The 18,600-nt window shown below is 38.4% G+C and overlaps 1 protein-coding gene across 3 annotated transcripts in view; it reads left to right on the top strand.

Moving 5' to 3' along the window:
- Nucleotides 1-18,600, top strand: part of CRACD (capping protein inhibiting regulator of actin dynamics) — a 243,512-nt gene that overhangs the window by 172,208 nt on the left and 52,704 nt on the right. The gene's annotated exons all lie outside the window — the stretch shown is intronic.

Raw genomic sequence — 18,600 nt, forward strand, 5'->3', positions numbered from 1 at the left:
GTGGAGTTTAGGCCATTATTAGGATATAGGTTGGTTTCTAGCCCTCCTAGAAAAAAGGAGAATGCCTTATCTCATGGTTTTTTGAATTCTCATTTAAATTGCATATGTGTCTATAGTTGCCTGAGTATCTGATATATTACAAACATTACTTGTTTATGTGTTTGTCTAGAATCGTAGGCAACTTGAAAAGGGGTCAACATTATTTTTTCACTATCTACAGTACTATCACATGCCAGTGAGATTAAGTATGATCTGAGATAGGGAAGAAGTAGGATAAAGAAACCTTATTTACATCTGAGTAAGTCTAAATTACTCCAAAAAAATGTCTAAAGCTCCTTACCTTTTTTTTTCATCTTTATTCTCTTCTTTCTTCCATTTTGCTTCTGTATATCCTACTTGTCTCTTCTTCCTCTTTTATTTTTTTCACAGTAACTAAGAAATGCCATACAATGGCCAGTACATATCCATTCATTAATTCAATGAATTTCTTAGTACTAGCTAGCACTATAATAGTTTTGGTTTTACCTCTAAGTAAAAATGTACTTACTATATGCTGAATATTCTGCTAAGTGCTTTATAGGCAGTATTTAATTCTTACAAGTCAGTAAGCTGTGTATTACTGTTATTTCTATTTTACAGCCAAAAGACTTAAGAGATTATGGAAATTGCCCAAAGTCTCCTATCTAGTAAATAAGTGAATTGAGGCTCAAACCCAGTGTCTGACTCCAGAACTCATATGTGCCACACAGAGTGAGCGCTCCATCAGATAACGTCACCAAGACGTGCTTTTGGAACGTAGCAAAATGGCTAAGAGCACAGCATTTGGAATTAGACATGGTTTGAATCTCAGCTCTGCTACTTATTAGCCATGTGACACTGGACAAAATCATTTCACCTCTGTGCCTCAGTTTCCTCATCGATAAAATGTGGAAAATAATAACTTACAGAGTGGTCGTGAGATATTATAAAACTATAAGCCTGGCACATAGCCAAAGTCTAATAAGATTTAATAGTATTGTTATTGATGGGAAAAAATAGCATCTGCCTCCTCCGCTATCAACTTCATTTAATTACAGACATATTATGAAATATCTTTAAGTGTCCTCCGTAACCATGGGGAATTTATCATTAATGTATCTAAAGATTTCTCGAATCCATTCATGCCTTCATTTTGTGCAGTTTTGGGGATTAACAACAGATTGTAAATTTCCCAGCATGTCTTGCGAGAGAGCATAATACAGTACTTCCATTTAACTGTTCCAGAATGATCTTCATTTTTTGCCTAATACCCCGGGACTGCATCAGTACTTTGGATATTGGTCTAGGAAAGAAATCTCTGAGAAGCTGAGTATTCCCAAACAGTCTGTCTTCTGATCTGAGAACCTGCCTGACTAGATGGCTAGAGATCAGGCTCAGAGTTCACAGACCTGATTTCTTCTCTCACTTGGCATCTGACCTTGTTCATCTAACTTAGCTTCTCTAGTCTGATGCAGAAAACAATCAGTGACTTCATCGTCATTCCCAGCTCTTTGAAATTATTATGTGAAAGGCACTTAAAAAATATCAAGTGATACGGTTCAGCAGAAATGAATCTGGTGAGTGCAGATTCAATTTCCTGCATGAAATGTTATATTGAAGGAATTTTCTATCGGAGGCAGAGCGTATACAAAAAGTAAAACATAATATTTTTTAAAAAATTATGTGCCAAATTATGAGTTTTTAAGTTATGTTCCAAAACCAAGTTTAGCAGCCACAAAATCTTCAGTTTAATAAAGCTTTGTTCTTTCTTAATTAGGAAGTGGAAGATTTTCTTGAGCTCTGAAATAGAGTTTTGGTGCTTGAAAAGCAAAATGATCAAAGCCAAAGCAGAGATTTCAGCGGTGTGAACATCAGTGCCGGCTTTGGCACTGTCAGAGGCGTATTCACTGGCTTCAGCAGCTCTCAGCTTGTTTTTGCATGCAATGCTTTTTCATCTTCATTTAGCCAGAGTGACTGCCACATATGCAATGACTTATGTTGATAAATAGTTCTTGACTTTTGCATCAAAATGCCTAACTTACTGGAGACTGTGGTAATTTTTTTTATTAGCATTTCTCAAATATTTTTGACTTGATTTATAGCAAGAAACATGTTTTATATCAGAACATATGTGTGTATAAAGTTGTATATATACACACATAAACATACATATAAACTAAACAAAAATTTCATGAAATAGTACTGAATCTATTTTGTATCCCACTGTTCTTTTCTTTTCTACTTGGTTTTCAAGGACTTGGTCATAGCCCACTAAATTAACTGCAGGATCCACTGAATAGACTACCACCCATTATGTGAAGGACCCTGGCCTTAGGGTTCCCCTTAGTGCAAGCCAGCATGGGCTTCACATGCCCTTGAAGGAAGACTGTACATGCTCTTTCCAGCTCACCACCCCTCTGTACACACATACCACCATCAGCCCCATCACCACCATCACTGAATGCTTTGGACCCTCAGGTAGAGAGAGCCTCATCAGCTGCTACTAGGGGTTTTTCTCTTAGCAAGACTCACTTTTTCTGAGAGGAGGCCAGAATCTTAAAAACTTTGTGAATTTTGAAAAACAACTTACTGATTTTTTTCACTAAATTTACTAATTTTTCTTAAATGGGGAGTATTAGCTGGTGTCAGAAAATCAAAAATTCTTATGATATGCCAGTGCTAGCCCAGTGCTCTGCACAGAGTAGGGCTGTAGTAAATATTTGTTCATCTGTCATAGTCCCAGACCTGCATTGAACACTGTGGAAACAGGGCTCTTGCCGAGGCAGTGCTGACGTGTGCTAGACAGAATAACACTGATTCACCATGTATGGGCTGAGTTTAGTAGGCAAGATATAAAGTTGTAGGATTATTAGGTGGAGTGAGCGTCCAGGTAGGGCATATATTCCTGAATATACAAGACACCAAGAAAACCAGACAGGCAAATGCAGGGCTAGCAAGATCTGAATCTACTTGGACAGAATTGGTCAGTGACCAAAGCTGTCTTTATTTGTATTATTGGCCCATAAGTCTGAGGCTGTCTGGAGCCCACCTGATCTTGCCCCTCAGGACTTAAAAGGAACCCCGAGTAGCTCATGTAATCCCTAATATTCTAGAAGTGTGTCAGAAGGCAGATCCACATGTTTTGCCCAGATTTGATGCTCATGTGTTAAGGAGATCAGACTCCAGGGTGGCAGTAGGATGGTGAGGGTTAGAGATACAGATCCTAGGACTGTGACACTATTCCTTCGGCATCAGCATTGTCATTCCTAGGAATAGGGACATGGATCATGAGACAAAGAGATAGAATGACTTGACTCTCTTTTACCAACTTGCAGACTATGTTACTGCCTCTCCCAATCCCTGAAGGTCCTTACTTTTGCTAAATAAGCATGACTGTAACAAAACCAGCATAATTTGGAGACAAACCAGGAAGGGAGAAAGCCTAATGAAAATGATTTATAGATAATTTGTGAAAAGAATTGTAAGTTTTATGAGCCAGAATATGTTTTAAACTTGTCTAGCTTTTTAAAGAAATAATTCATAGAATTTTAGAATGAGTTAGGGACCTTAGTATACAGTTTTGTCGCCTCATTTTACAGAGGTGGAAACCGAGGTCCCAATAAGCTAGAAAATGGCAGAGGTGACTAAACCCAGATCTGAAAGACTCTGGGGCTTGTTTCCCCACATTCACACACTCTTGAAATGAAAAGCATTTCTTCTTATTTTTAAGAATTAGCAAACAAAATCATAATTTTATCCACTGTTGGACTTGGTGGTTCTAAAAAAAATTAAAAAGCAGCAATATTTGCTCAGAGGAGCTGCATTTAGGGAATAAAATTTCTCAGAGGAGCTGCATTTAGCTGAAGCACAGGAGTGAAGTTTCTGGTATTAGCTGTGGCGCTCCTGTGACTCTCTTTGAAGACTTTGGACAGTGAATTGTATGGCAAACATGTGCCTTTCTAAGACACCTGTTACCACAGAATCTAGATTACCTCACAAAAGTGACTTCCAACCATAAAAGGACAAAGGACCAGGGCTGCATCTGAGGACAACGCACCCAAAGAGCACTTTGGGCAGGCACCAGAGTGAATTCTGCTCCATGGGGTTACCCCCTAATCTCAGCTAGTCCTCACAACCAGTAAGCCCAAATGTCAATCCCTCCCACTGACATACAGACAGCAACCAAGACTCAACTACAACAGGAGGGCACAACCCATACAAGGGACACACTTGAGCACCTGGCTCAGGTGTGCTGGGAAGATGGTGCCACTGAACCCCACAGGACACCTACTACATAAGGCCACTCTGCTAAGACCAGAAGACATAGCAGCCCTATGTGATATATAGAAACAAACACAGGAGACAGCCAAAAGGGGGAGATGAACATGTCCCAAATGAAAGAACAGAACAAAGCTTCAGAAAAAGAATTAAACAAAATGGAGACGAGCAACCTATCAGATGAAGAGTTCAAAACACTTTGTAAGGATGGTCAATGAACTTAGGGGTAGAGTACATGAACTCAATGAGAACTTTAACAAAGGGATAGGAAACATAACAATGGAAATGGAAGACATAAAAGAGAACCAGTCAGAAATGAAGAATACAATAACTGATATGAAGAATACATTAGAGGGAATCAATAGATTAGATGAAGCAGAGGTTCAAATCAGCAATTTAGAAGATAAAGTAGCAGAAAACACTGAAGTAACAAGTAAAAAGAAAAAAAAAAAAAAAGGATAGTTTAAGGGGCCTCTGAGACAACATCAAGCCTACCAACATTCACATCATAGGGGTACCAGAAGGAGAAGAGAGAGAACAAGAAATTGAAAACATATTTGAAGAAATAATGATGGACAGTTTCCCTAACCTGGAAAAGAAATAGACAAATAAGTCCAGGAAGCATAGAGAGTCCTAGATCAGATGAACCCAAACAGGCCCATACCAGGGCATATCATAATTAAAATGCCAAAGGTTAAAGGTAAAGAGAAAAATCTTGAAAGCAGCAAGAGGAAAGCAATTACCCAGAAGGGAGCTCCCACAAGACTGTCAGCTGACTTCTCAACAAACTTAAAAGGCCAGAAGGGATTGGCATGAAATATTCAAAGTGGTGAAAAGCAAGGACCTACAACCAAGATTACTCTACCCAGCAAAGCTATCATTTAGAATCAAAGGACAGATAAAGAGCTTCCCAGACCAAAAAAAAGCTAAAGGATTTCATCTCCATCAAGCCATTATCACAGAAAATGTTGTAGGGACTTCTTTAAGAAAAGGAAGAAAAAAAAAAAGATCAAAAATATAAATAATAAAATGGCAATAACTACATATCCATCAACAATTACTTTGAATATAAGTGGATTAAATGCTCCAATCAGAAGATAAGGTGAATGAATGATAAGAAAACAAAACTCTTGTATATGCTGCCTAAAGAGACTCACTTTAGATTGAAAGACAGACACAGACTGAAAGTAAAGAGATGGAAAAAGATATTCCATGAAAATGGAAATAAACAGAAAGCTGGGGTAGCCATACTTATACCAGACAAAATAGACTTTAAAACAAAGGATATAACAGGAGACAAAGAAGGTACCCAGTAATCCCACCTCTGGGTATTTATCTGAAGAAACCCAAAATGCTACTTTGAAGGGACATGTGAATCCATATGTGCCACCTCTTCTTTATCCATTCATCCACTGATGGACATCCAGGTTGCCTACATATCTTGGATACTGTAAATAATGCTGCAATGAACATATGGATTCACATGTCCCTTCAAAGTAGCGTTTTGGGTTTCTTCAGATAAATACCCAGAGGTGGGATTACTGGGTACCTTCTTTGGGTACTCAGCCATAAAAAAGAATGAAATTTTGCCATTTACAACAACATGGATGGACCTAGAGAGTATTGTGCTGAGTGCAGTAAGTCAGACAGAGAACAACAAATGCTATATGATTTCACTTACATGCGGAACCTAAAGAACACAATAAACAAATAAAACAGAAACAAACTCATAGATACAGAGAACATATTGATGGTTGCCAAATGGAGGGTTTGGGGAGTGGTTGAAAAGGGGGAAGGAATTAAAAAGTACAAATTGGTAATTATGAAATAGTCATGGAGATGTAAAGTATAGCATAAGGAACATAGTCAATAATATTGTAATAGTTATGTACAATGTCAGGTACTAAATTTTTCAGGTTGATCATAAGTTATATAAATGTCGAATCACCATGTTGTACACCTGAAACTAATATAACATTGTATGCCAACTGTAATTGAAAAACTAAAAAATTGTTTTTAAAAAAGTGCAAAGGAGAGCTTTGGTTTTTTTACCCCCATTTCCACATCATACAAATCTGGTGGTTACTGGTCAAAGAGGCAACACATTGAGGATGAGGGTGGAAATTTGAATCATTGATTCTTAGAATCTCGGAATTGGAAGGCCCTTTATTCCACCAATATCTGGTATGTGAATTAATGGAAACGTTCTCCAAACAGGAGTCGGTCGTGCCTTCTTTCCCCAGAATAAGACAGTGCCAGCGTGAATCTACTACCTGTCTGAGCCATCATCCAAGATTTAGTCTGGGAAGGAGAAATCTGGTCGGAGGACAGTAATTCTCAAAGTACTGTTACAGTAATCTCCAATGAGAACAGAATAAGGAGCCAAAAGAAATAAACTTAGTATCAGTCCAAGAGAATGGGGTTCAGATCGAGAATAACCTGACAGGTCTGTCTGACACAATCTGGAATACTGAGACAAGTCTATAGAATTTCATTTGAAAATCCTTTAAAACAACATCTTTTTCAGATTCTCAGATGTGATTTTAGAGTAGCTCTGCCCATAGGTAGACATAGAGGACCAGGTGAGGTCTTACCCCTTTCCTAGACCATCTGAACACTAATGGCTTCATCTGGCTACCACTTGGGTCTGTATCTCATAGGTCATCTGCTGCATAAACAATTAGCACTCTGCCTGATGGATCTAAGACACATCAGTGTCACTTTGACCTTGTTCTACTTTCCACTGGTATGATTGGGAATTCCTGCAAAAATTATCAAGAACTGATGCTCATATATGACTTCTGTCTTTCGTCTCTAAGAACTTTTACAAATTCAGGCATGGTTTGAGAATTTGACCCTAAATTCACCTTTTATCCAGCAGGTACTAAGATTATACCTGCTCTTAGGTTTAAAAAATATTATTAGTCAATCATTCTTCAATCTGTAACTAAGTAATTAACTTTTATAGAGTCTCTGTATCATCAATAATTATTATAATTTTTCTCAGCTTTGTAACCTCTTATAGTGGTTAAACCATTCAGTAACATAAGTTACTAAATATCCTCTATTCAACAATTCCTAATTAATATTACATTCTTCAGGGCTCATTTCTGGCATATCAATACCATCATGCTCTCACTTTAATGACAGTTCCAATGTAAAGACACATAGACTTTGAAATTGTTAAGAGTTCAAGATTGAGAGTGCCAAACTGCTACACTGAATCTTTTAAAAATCAGCTTGTTTTTAAAAGTAATCAGTGACACATAATAATATGACAGAGACCACAAAATTGCAAACGTGATGATTGGATCTGGTGAGCAGGAGGTAGCAGTAACTGCCCATATATTGGCAAGACACTTTTGAGCCTGCGAATGGGAAATAAATCCCACTGAAAATGAAGGGCCTTTCACACGAGTAAAATTTGTAGAGGCCCAGTGGTCTGGGATGTGTCGTGATATCATTTCTAAGGTGAAGGATAAGTTGTTGCATCTGGCCCCTCCCAGCACCAAAGAGGCGCAATGCCTAGTAGGTCTCTTTGGATATTGGAGGCAGCACCTTCTTCATTTGAATGTGCTATTCTGACCCATTTAGCAAGTGACCAAAAAAGGTGCTCTTTTTGAGTAATGCCCAGACCAAGAGAAGGTTCCGCATCAGGTCCAGGCTGCTGTGCACACTGCTCTGCCATTTGGGCCATGTGATGCAGCAGATTCAATGGTACTCGAAGTATTAGTGACAGAAAGGGATGTTGTTTGGAGCCTTTGGCAGGCCCCTGTGGATGAATCACAGCATACACCCTTAGGATTTTGGAGCAAAACCCTGCCACCCTCTGCAGAAAACTAGTCACTTTTTGAGAAACAGCTTTGGCTTGCTACGCATGTTAGTAGAGACCAGACGCTTAACCATGAGTAGTTACCATGTTACCTGGGCTGCCCATCATGAAATGGGTGTTGGCTGACCCATCCAGCCATAAAGCTGGGTGGGCACAGCAGTACTCCATTATCCAAAAGAAGTAGTATATATGAGATTAGGTTCCAGCAGGCCCTGAAGGCACAAGTAGGTTACATGAAGAAGTGGCCCAATACCCATGTCCCCACTCCTGCTACGCTATTTTCTCTCTTCCAGCCTGTACCTAGGGCGTCATGAAGAGTTCCCATGACTAGTTGACTGAGGAAGAGAAAACTTGGGCCCGGTTTGTGGATAATTTTGCATGATATTCAGGCACCACTCAAAAGCTGTAATGCTTTGGCCCCATTCTGGGATAGCCCTGAGGGACAGTGGTGAAGGGAAATTCTCCCAGTGGCCAAAATCAGTCAGTACATCTGATTATTAATTTTACTCATAAGGAGACTGGCCAGAAGCACAAGTCTATAACAGTACATAGTTAGTGGCCAATAGTTTGGCTGCATGGTCAGTGACTTAGGAGGAATTTAACTGGAAAACTTGGTGACAAAGTGGTCTAGGGATAGACCTCTCTGAATGGATTTCCAGATATTTGTGTCTCATGTTAATGCTCACGAAAGGATGATCTCAGGAGGATTCTAATAATGAAGGATGACCCATTCTGTGGATACCTGTCAGCCTCTTTCCTCAGCCACTTGTCAGTGGGCCTGTGAACAAAACGGTCATGACGGCAGTGATAGAAGTTATGTATGAGCTCAGAAACATTGACTTTCACCAAGGCCAACAGAGACTAACACTGAGTCCCCAGTATGGCACCATTCCCTGGGGTGATCAGCTACCTACCTGGTACAGATTACATTGTTACCTACCTGGTACAGATTTATTACTTCTGTTATGGAAGGAGCAGCTCTTTGTTTTCACTAGAAGAGACACTCTGGAGACAGATTTGCCTTTTCTGTACACAGTGCTTCTGCCAAAAATATCATCCATGAACTTATGGAATTCCTTATTCACTATAATGGTATTTCACACAGATGTCACTACTGATCGAGGAACTTGATAGGCCCATGGTTGTGGAATTCACTGATCTCACCATGTTCCCTATAACCCTGAAATAGCTGGATTGACTGAATGACAGAATGGTCTTTAGAAGACTCAGTTACAATGCCAGCTGGACAGCAATACTTTGTAGGGCTGGGACTGTGTCCTGTAGGATGAGGTATAAATCAGTATCCAATATATGGTGCTGTTTCTCTCATAGTCAGGTTTCATGGGTCTGGGAATCGAGGGGTAGAAGTGGGAGTGGCTCCATTCAATATATCCTTAGTGACCCCCTAGGGAAATGTTTGCTTCCTGTCTCCTTGACTTTAGGATTTGCTTGTCTAGAGTTCTTAGTTCCAATGGGAGGCATGCTTCCGTCAGGAGACACAACAATGATTCCATTGAACTGGTAGTTGAGACTGCCACCCAGCCCCTTTGGGCTCCTCGTGTCTCTCAACAGGCAAAGAAGGGGGTTACTGTACTGGTCTGTGTGATTGATCTTGACTACCAGGCTGCTACTCCACCATGGAGGTAAGGAAGAATATGTCTATAATACAGTTCATTTCTCAGGGCATCTCTAGTACTCCCATGTCCTGTGGAGTAATTGAAAGATACAACATTGGTGACAGAATCTAACTATGGTGACAGAATTAACTATGTGAAATACCATTATAGTGAATAAGGAATATATATATATATATATATATATATATATATGTATATATATACATATATATATATATATATATACATATATATATATATATATATTCCTTGTTATATATATATATATATATATATATATATATATATATATATATATATATATATATATATATATATATTCCTTATTCACTATAATGTTATTTCACACAGATGTCATATATATATATATATATATATGCCTTACTAGTTGAATTATACACCTGAAAAGTGCTATTTCATTAACCAATGTCACCATAATAAAAATAAATAAAATACAAAAAAAAAGAAAGAAAGAATGAAAGAAAGAAAGAAAAGAAAGAAAAAAGAAAGAGAAAGAAAGAAAGAAAGAAAGAAAGAAAGAAAGAAAGAAAGAAAGAAAGAAAGAAAGAAAAGAAAGAAGGAGAAAAGAAAAGAAAGAAAAAAAGAAAGGAAAGAAAAAAAGAAAGGAAAGGAAGAAGGAAGGAACGAACGAACGAACGAACGAACAACGGAACAACAACCCAGTTCAGGACAGCTAATGGCCATGTTCCTCAAGAATCTACATTTGGATCCCCTCACCAGGCAAAGAACCACAACCAGCTGAAGTCCTTGCTGAGGGCAAAAGGAATGTGGATAGGTAGGTAGTGGGAGAAGACGGCTATAAACACCAGCTACAACCACATGACCAGTTGCAGCAACAAGGACTCTAGTAGTTATTGTATTTCTTCCTTATTTTGCAATGAATATCTTTGTATATGTATTAACCAAGTATTTTTGTTTTCTTCCCTCTCTTATCTCCTTATAATCTGACATAAGGTGTATTAAGAACTTCATATCTCAGTATATAAGTTACAGAAGAAGTGCAAATGTCACCCAAGGACTTTGAATCCTCATCTGGGAAATGGGTTAGTGTATTTTCAGATGTACATTGGATATTTGTATCATGTTAGCGGAAGTGTGATTTTGATATTGACTTTATCTGGAGATTAATTATGGCTTAAGGACATGTGTATGGGTGCCAAGTTGACAGGATGGAGAGCGAGGATCGTTTTGATGTGCCAACTTGGCTAAGCGATAGTCCCCAGTTATTTATTCAAACACAAATATTGCTTAATTGAGCTGTTGCTATGAAGGTATTTTGTAGATGTGATTAAAGTCCATCATCAGTTGATATATGTAAGGGAGATTTTTCAAGATAATCTGATGCCCCCGATTCAGTAAATTGAAAGGCCTTAAAAACAGGGCTGAGGCTTCCCTGAGAGAAGAAATTCTACCTGTGAACAGCAGCTTCAACCTGTGCCCACAAATTCCAGCCCTTCCTGATGACTTGCCCTCCAGATCTCAGATTTGCTTAGTCAGCCCCCACCTGGCTTACACCCATTCCTTGCAATAGATATCCTAATATAGCTTACACACATGTACACGCCCCACCCCCACTACCACCCCAGTGGTCTTGTTTCTCTGATTAAATCCTGATCAGTACAACCTCAGATGTCCCTAAAGCTTTTGTTTTTATCCATGTTGCCAGCTGAGCCTCACACTGATCCTACAGGTGTTGAGTATTCAATATATATTGAATTGAAAAGAATTTAATGTGTTAAGGCCTCATACGGAGGTATCCTTTGTTGAGGTAGTTTGCTACTATACTAAGTATGCAGGGCGAGGTAGCAGGCAGCTCCCCCTGCCAATATTTTCCATTCAAAGTTGGCTATTGATTCATAGCACCCTCTGAAACTCATGTGGCAGAAATTGGCAGTGAAAAGAGCCAGCACCTACACATCTTCTAGTATGTGGGAGAAATGTGGTCAAACATTGAGACTTCACATTAAAAATCATATCTGCCTCTGTTACTATTTCTAAATATTATTTGGTTTCTCTTTTGAATTGTTGTGAAACATATAAAAAGGAGGTTCTGAGAGAGGAATGGAAAAACCAGAAGAATTAAAAATTGATGTGGTTTCAAGCAATAGAGGGCCCAAGAAACAGCCAAGTGGTTGTCATTTTAAATGATAGGTCCTCACATAGGCCTAGGTAGGTACAAACATGTTTCAGTAGATTCTGTTTAGATATATACATTCAATTCTGCTATAATGTTACATATGCATTGCTAAAAATCAGGGTGTTATGCAAAACCATGAAGACAGGGCTAATGGAAAAAACGGGATAGTAGCACAACACAAAAAAATGTATCAGTTGAGATATTCTAAAAGGCTGAGAACCTAGTTTTTAAAATGTAGTACTTTTACATGTTAAATGGTAATGAAATTCATAAATACTACACTAAATATAGCACTTTGCCTCAAAAAAGACATGAAGTTTGCTTGTCGACTGGAGCATCATCAGAGAGCTGCAGCTTGTGAGTTATTGTGAGGTGGTGGGAGGGGCTCATCTGAAATTGGACAGAAAACTGTAACACCACACGTGTGTGGGTGTATCTCATAGCACATGCAGCAATTTGGGGTGACCGGTAGGTATTTGAGGTGTGTGCATGTGTGCAGTTTGTGTATTCCTACACATCTCGGTTCAGCTGGGTACAGAATTCTGCCTTCCCCTAGTGTTTCTCCTGGTTGTGATATCATAGATCAATCACATTGAAACAAATTTGCATTTTCAAAACAAGTGTCACTTTTAGAATGACTATGCTATGTAAAGAGATTCCTATCTTTTATCTGTACCTTCAGAATCCCCAAAGTTCTTTTTAAGTTTGGTACAAATTCACTTGTTAACAAAACTCAAGGTGAATAAAAATGTTTTCCAGAAAGACTGCATTGATTTGATTACGAAGTGCTGTCAGAGACCCCACTGCAGTCTAAATATACCTTAATACTAAAACACATCTGGCCCTAAGCGGGTAGGGAACAGTAGATCTGTATTAATGTGTGTCTGCTGTGTGTCAGGGATCATAGTCTGTGCCGCTGAGGCAGAACAAGGTGCAGTTCCTGTACCCAGGGAACTCGTGGTCTAGGAGCCATGGCACAATTTGCAATGTTGTGATAGATGCCTGTACATGCACAAATGGAGACAGAGCAGGGGGTCATGCTTTCTGGCTGAAGTGTTCAAGGATGGCTTCCAGGGAACCTGACACTCAAAATGTGTTTGGGGAAATGGTTAGGTGTTCTCTAGGCAAATGGAGAAAGGTATTCTAGGTAAGGTGTAAAGGCAGTTACAAAACAGCAGATCTAATGTGATCTCTTTAATATCACACAACCATAAGGTGATGTATTAGTTGCTAGGGTTGTAGAGCAAAGTGCCTGCCATAGACAGGGTGACTTAAACATTATTTTCTCATGATTCTGGCGGCTAGAAGTTCAAGATCAAGGTGTCATCGGTGTTGGTTTCTTCTGAGGCCTCTCTCCTTGGCTTGTAGATGGCCATCTTTTCTCCCTGCGTCTTCACATGGTCCTCCGTCTGTGTGTGTCTGTGTCCTAATCTCTTCCTATAAGGACACCAGTTATATTGGATGAGGGCCCACCTAATGACTTCACTTTACCCTGTACCCTTTAAAGGCCCTATCTCCAAATACTGTCACATTTTTAGATCCTTGGGGGCTAGAACTTCAACATGTGAATTTTAGGGGGACACAGTTCAGCCCCTAACATGTGGTGTGGCACAACGGAAGTATGAGTAACGTACACAGTAGCCAGAGGAAGGTTTGATTAATTATCACTGGGCTTGGGGACTTGGGAAAAGCTTGAAGAACATAGGTCTTGATGAATGAATAGAATTTCATCACATTGGGAAGGAACAAAGTGACATTTCTGGGTGAGGAAACGGCAAATCCAAGCTCTAGTCCGGCCTTAGAGATCTTCAACAAATGCCGTAGATGGTCCATCCAAGCGTCCAGGCCCTCTGACTTGGGAAAGCTACAATCACTACCACCGTCACTACCACCCCGGGCCTCACACCATTAGTTCCAAGTACCCCCCTACGCTCTTCTAAAAGAGTATTATTGATCCTTTCTCTAGATCAGCATGGAGCAAATATCTTCCTCCCTCCATGCTTCCCCAGAAGAAAACCGTTTCTTCTTCCCCCATGTAACTTGACAGACTGCTATGATACCCGCTTCCCTCCTCTCCGGAAGTAGAATCTCAGTCCTCATTGCAGTCCACATGGCACCAAACGCTTGATCTGTCTGATATGTTGCCAACTTTTTACCCCTAATTGAAGATTACCAGGATTATGGGGTCCATTAAAAATGTGATAGCCACCAAATACTTGTGCATCACAGTGCACTTCTAGTAATCTTTTTTAACTGAATAATTTCTTCTCAAAAGAACTCTGATGTTCCAGAGCGAAGAAAAGCATTGTAAAATTCCCCTTAAATTAGTAAAAATATGGAATTCAGACAGTTGCTGTGTACCATGTCCTAATGTATGCTATTTACATGCGTGTTTGAAATAAGAACTTGACCTAAAACATGACTAATGTTTCAGTCATCTAACTTAGATTTACTGAGCAATGTACTCTGGAGTTTAGGAGAGGTATGTGTGTGAAATAAATGGTACCTAAAGAAACTAAAAGATGTTTGAAAGAATGAAGGCAAGTGTTTCCCAGAGTATGTTCAGAGGAACAATAGTTGTGGAGGATGTCCAGAAAGTCAAGTGTACATGGCCAAACAAGTTTGGGAGGCACTGCGTTATCTATGCCCTTTCAGAGAGCAATTATGGTATCCGCATATTAAAGACTCTGAAAGGTCCCATGAGTAAGAAACAACTTTATTTTACCTGGCTTCTCAAATGTACTGGTCTTTGAATAAGAACCTAGTAACGACCCACAGAGCACATTCTGAGAAACACCATAGTTCAAATGAACTATGACAGGAAATTCTGTTTCTCATTTGGAAGTGTACCATATAAATAATCCAGTGCAGAGAAATTGTATGCTTTTATTATGTTAGATTTAGAAATGAAAATGTAAGAATTGCATCCTTATGACAAATGGAAAATGAATCAGATTTACTTGACTTGCCCAGTGATTTTTAATTTTTAGAATCTTCTATATAAACTAGTAATTATGATGATGCAGCCAGCAAATGGTATATAATTATACCCATGAAATAGTGGATAATGAGCACTTTTAAATGAAAAAAAAAATCCCTAAAGTAATTATTGGATGATGAAAATAAATTAATTCATTTTGGTACTTCAAGAATGAAAATTACTGTGATCCCACAAGATAGATATAGACATATAGGTTCTTTCGTGTGAAAAATTACAACACAAAAATGGTGAAGTATTAAAACAATGTGGCATCCATTGCCTTTTCTCCTATAAATTTGGTCTTAGACCTTAAGAGGGTACATTTCCAGAGAGGCTGGTAAGCAGATGTTTCATAGCTAGTGAGAGATGGGATCAGGATTCTGGCCAACTACTCTTATCTCTGGGGCCCACACACTTAACCCCTAACTAGCTGCAGCCAGTAAAAAACAAATGTAGAGAGAGCATTTCCTTCTTCTCCCTCTGCTCTTATCTCCAATGTCCCAACCACGTAACAAAAGTAAATTGTGTCGTAAAATTCTAAACTGCCATCTTATATACTTTACTAAACTATATTCCTTCTACATGGCATTGTATTTTGGAATATTTCACATTAACATTGCAGAAGTTCTGTTTTACTACATTGCTAAAATTGCTTTAATCTTTTAGGCCCCATCTGTACAAAAATATTCACAGTATTTGTCAAGAAAATAGCTGCTAGTGATGACCATGCACTGAATCCAGTTGATTCTGTGGAGACAGACTGTTAATTCAGCCCCCAAATCATAAATTGATCAAAAATAGTTTATTTAACGCATATTTATAGACAAATGCTTGGGTTTTTATAACAGTTGTGGCATAGAACTGCAAATGTTTCATAAAATTTAGGTATTTGCTTTTTTGATGTAAGAGATCTTCTACCAAACTTTGAGAATAATTAATTCTCTGATTTATAAAGTTTTATTCCTTAATAATATTCCTTAATCACAGTTTGCAGTCTGAGTGTAGGGTGTGCCTAAATGTAATTATTGAGTCTTTTCATAAAGTTAGTCCTGGAAAATTAATTAATTGCCAGTCAGTAGCAAAATAATCATAAAAATAAACTTTTAAGTTTTCATTTAAAATGTAAAGATATTTCTGATAAAGTGGATTATTGATTTTGGAAATGAGTATGGGGGAAATTATTTTTATAACTGAGGTGTGACCAAGCACTAAGACTTTGGAGCATACTTGTGAGCCTCTGTGTTCAGACTGCTCCTCTGTAAAAGTTTGGTGTTCTTAGATCTTAGAATCTCTTTTTCTTGTGGTAGGAAGTCTTGGGTGCTGAATGGTTAGTTCAGGTAGATTTTACTGTTCCTTTACATTCATGATAATAACTAAGACATTGCTGAAACAGCCTTTCATGACTACTTCTTGAGAAGTCCACTTTCTGACATTTGGACTTTGATACGTCCTCCAGGATAGTGTGTGTGTGTGCTCATGTCAGGTTATTGCCTATACAGTGTGCAGCACAAAGTGCTAGAGTGCCTGGTTCACAAGCAGTCCTCAAATGGGCCAGCTCTGCAGATGGAGAACCTGAAGGAGGCCTTTTCATGCTTGCACGCAGCCCACCAAGTTCTCCATGCTGGGGCTTTCATATCCTGGTGTCCTCCCCAAGGCTGTCTTTATCCCATTCTTGTTGTGGTATTCGGCCTCTTTTACTGTTTACTTTCTGTCTCCCCCAACAATGACTAAGGCAGCAAATATTTTATATGGTAGCTGCCACCATTCTGGACACTGAGGCGATCAATACTAAGGACCTCATTAGCCTTCTTGGCTAACCACATAGACCAAGACACCCGTTAGTTAAATACACAAGTGGTCTGTTCAAGAAACTGTAATTTAATGTGTGTTTAATTATAGTTACTCCCTTGGTTCCAGTTCACCTAAACATCACCAAATCTCCCTGACTTTAAAGCAAGTGATAATTTTTTTTCTTATCAATAAATTCTGAAATCATCTAAAATTCTCTACTTACCTTAAAAGCTAGATTGTGGGCCCAGGCTGGAGGTAATGATATCATAACTGATATTTTTAGAATTTTGTTATGGTCTTTTAGAATATGTCTGATTAGAGAATTTGGGGTTAGATATTTCTGCAGTTGGAAAAAGGCAATTGATATACAAGGAAAAAGGAAGAATTTATCTCAGAAATAAGTAAAACAGCAATAATTGCTGTTTAACCATTTACAATGATGACCATTTACAATTATGGTGTCATTTACATATTTTGAGCCTTGGCTAATCATAGATAAAATATTTCATCAGTCAGTGTCAAAGACCAACTATATAATAATGTAGCGATACCTGTAGCACCTTATAGAAATCTTTTTAATTTAAATTTTTTTAGTCAACTTGATATAAGGTCAGTTCTTTTAATACTTGCCTAATGTTCTTTATTGCATTGCATTGTATTGTATTGTATTGTATTGTATTGTATTGTATTGTATTGTATTGTATTGTATTGTGTTACTAGTTTCGAGTATACAGTACATTGGTTAAATGTTTATATAGTTTATAAAATGATCTCCCTGATTGCTCTTTCTCTCCTCTGGTTCTCCACCTAGCCAATACATTAATACTGACTGCATTCCCTATGCTGTGCTCCCCATCCCCGTGACCATCTATCAACTCCTAATTTGTACTTCATCCCTTTCTCCCAGCCTCTCAGCCCCACTCCCCTCTTTGCCTAATGTTCTTTGATAGTCTTCAGAATCCACTAATTATAATTTTAAAAAATTATCCATTGGAGATTTTACTGATTGGAACCAAAAGTAGGTGTCATGAAAATCTCTGGCCTATACTCCTGAATGAATAATCATTGAAGCAGACAAACATTCTGAAATCAAGCCCCCCATATTTTTTTGTTTTTACCAATTTAAATGATCTCAATCGTATTGCATATTTTACTGTCTTTTAAATAATTCATAGTGAAAATTTAACTTTTTTGAGGATTGCATGCCTAGCACAAAGCCTTGTATATATGGGAGGCATCTGATATATTAGAAATCTCCTTTCCTTTTAAATGTGATATTATACAATGTTGTTTCAGGGACCACTGAAATTTGAAGGTCTGTTTGCAGCTACAGTAAGGATCACAGAATGTTGCCTTTTTGTAATTGGTGATTATTCTCTCTGCTTCCTCACTGTCTTATGCCACTGCTTAGGTTGAAGCAGTTTAAACCACTTATTTCTTACTTCAAATTTTCCCTCAGGCCAGACAGACGATCACCAGAGGAAATGAGATGACTACTTTGAATATCATTAACCTCATTTTTATTCCTAGATCTCTCTGTAGACTCTGGCCAGTACTGGGGACTCTGATACTGAGTTGGAGGCCCATACCTTTGTGTTTTGTACAGGTATTTTTCTATATGTGTTGTAAGCTTTCATCTTTCCTTTTCCCCCAAAGCTACTGACTCTGGCTTCTAAGGTATGTTTTCCATCACATAGACAAATTAATTCATCTCTCTGGGCCTCAGGTCCTCAGCCATAAAATGGGCATGTAAATAGTATCTGCCTCATAGGACTGTTGTGAGGATTGAGTTAATATTAATAAAGTTCTCAGAGCAGTGACACATAGTAAGGGTTAAATAATTTAAGAAAAAGATTGTCTGACCACTGGATAAATGGCTCTTGACACTTCTTAAAGGAAAGAAAAG

Source organism: Pteropus medius, unplaced genomic scaffold (genome assembly GCF_902729225.1).
Source record: "Pteropus medius unplaced genomic scaffold, Ma_sr-lr_union100, whole genome shotgun sequence".
NCBI classification, from domain to species: domain Eukaryota; kingdom Metazoa; phylum Chordata; class Mammalia; order Chiroptera; family Pteropodidae; genus Pteropus; species Pteropus medius.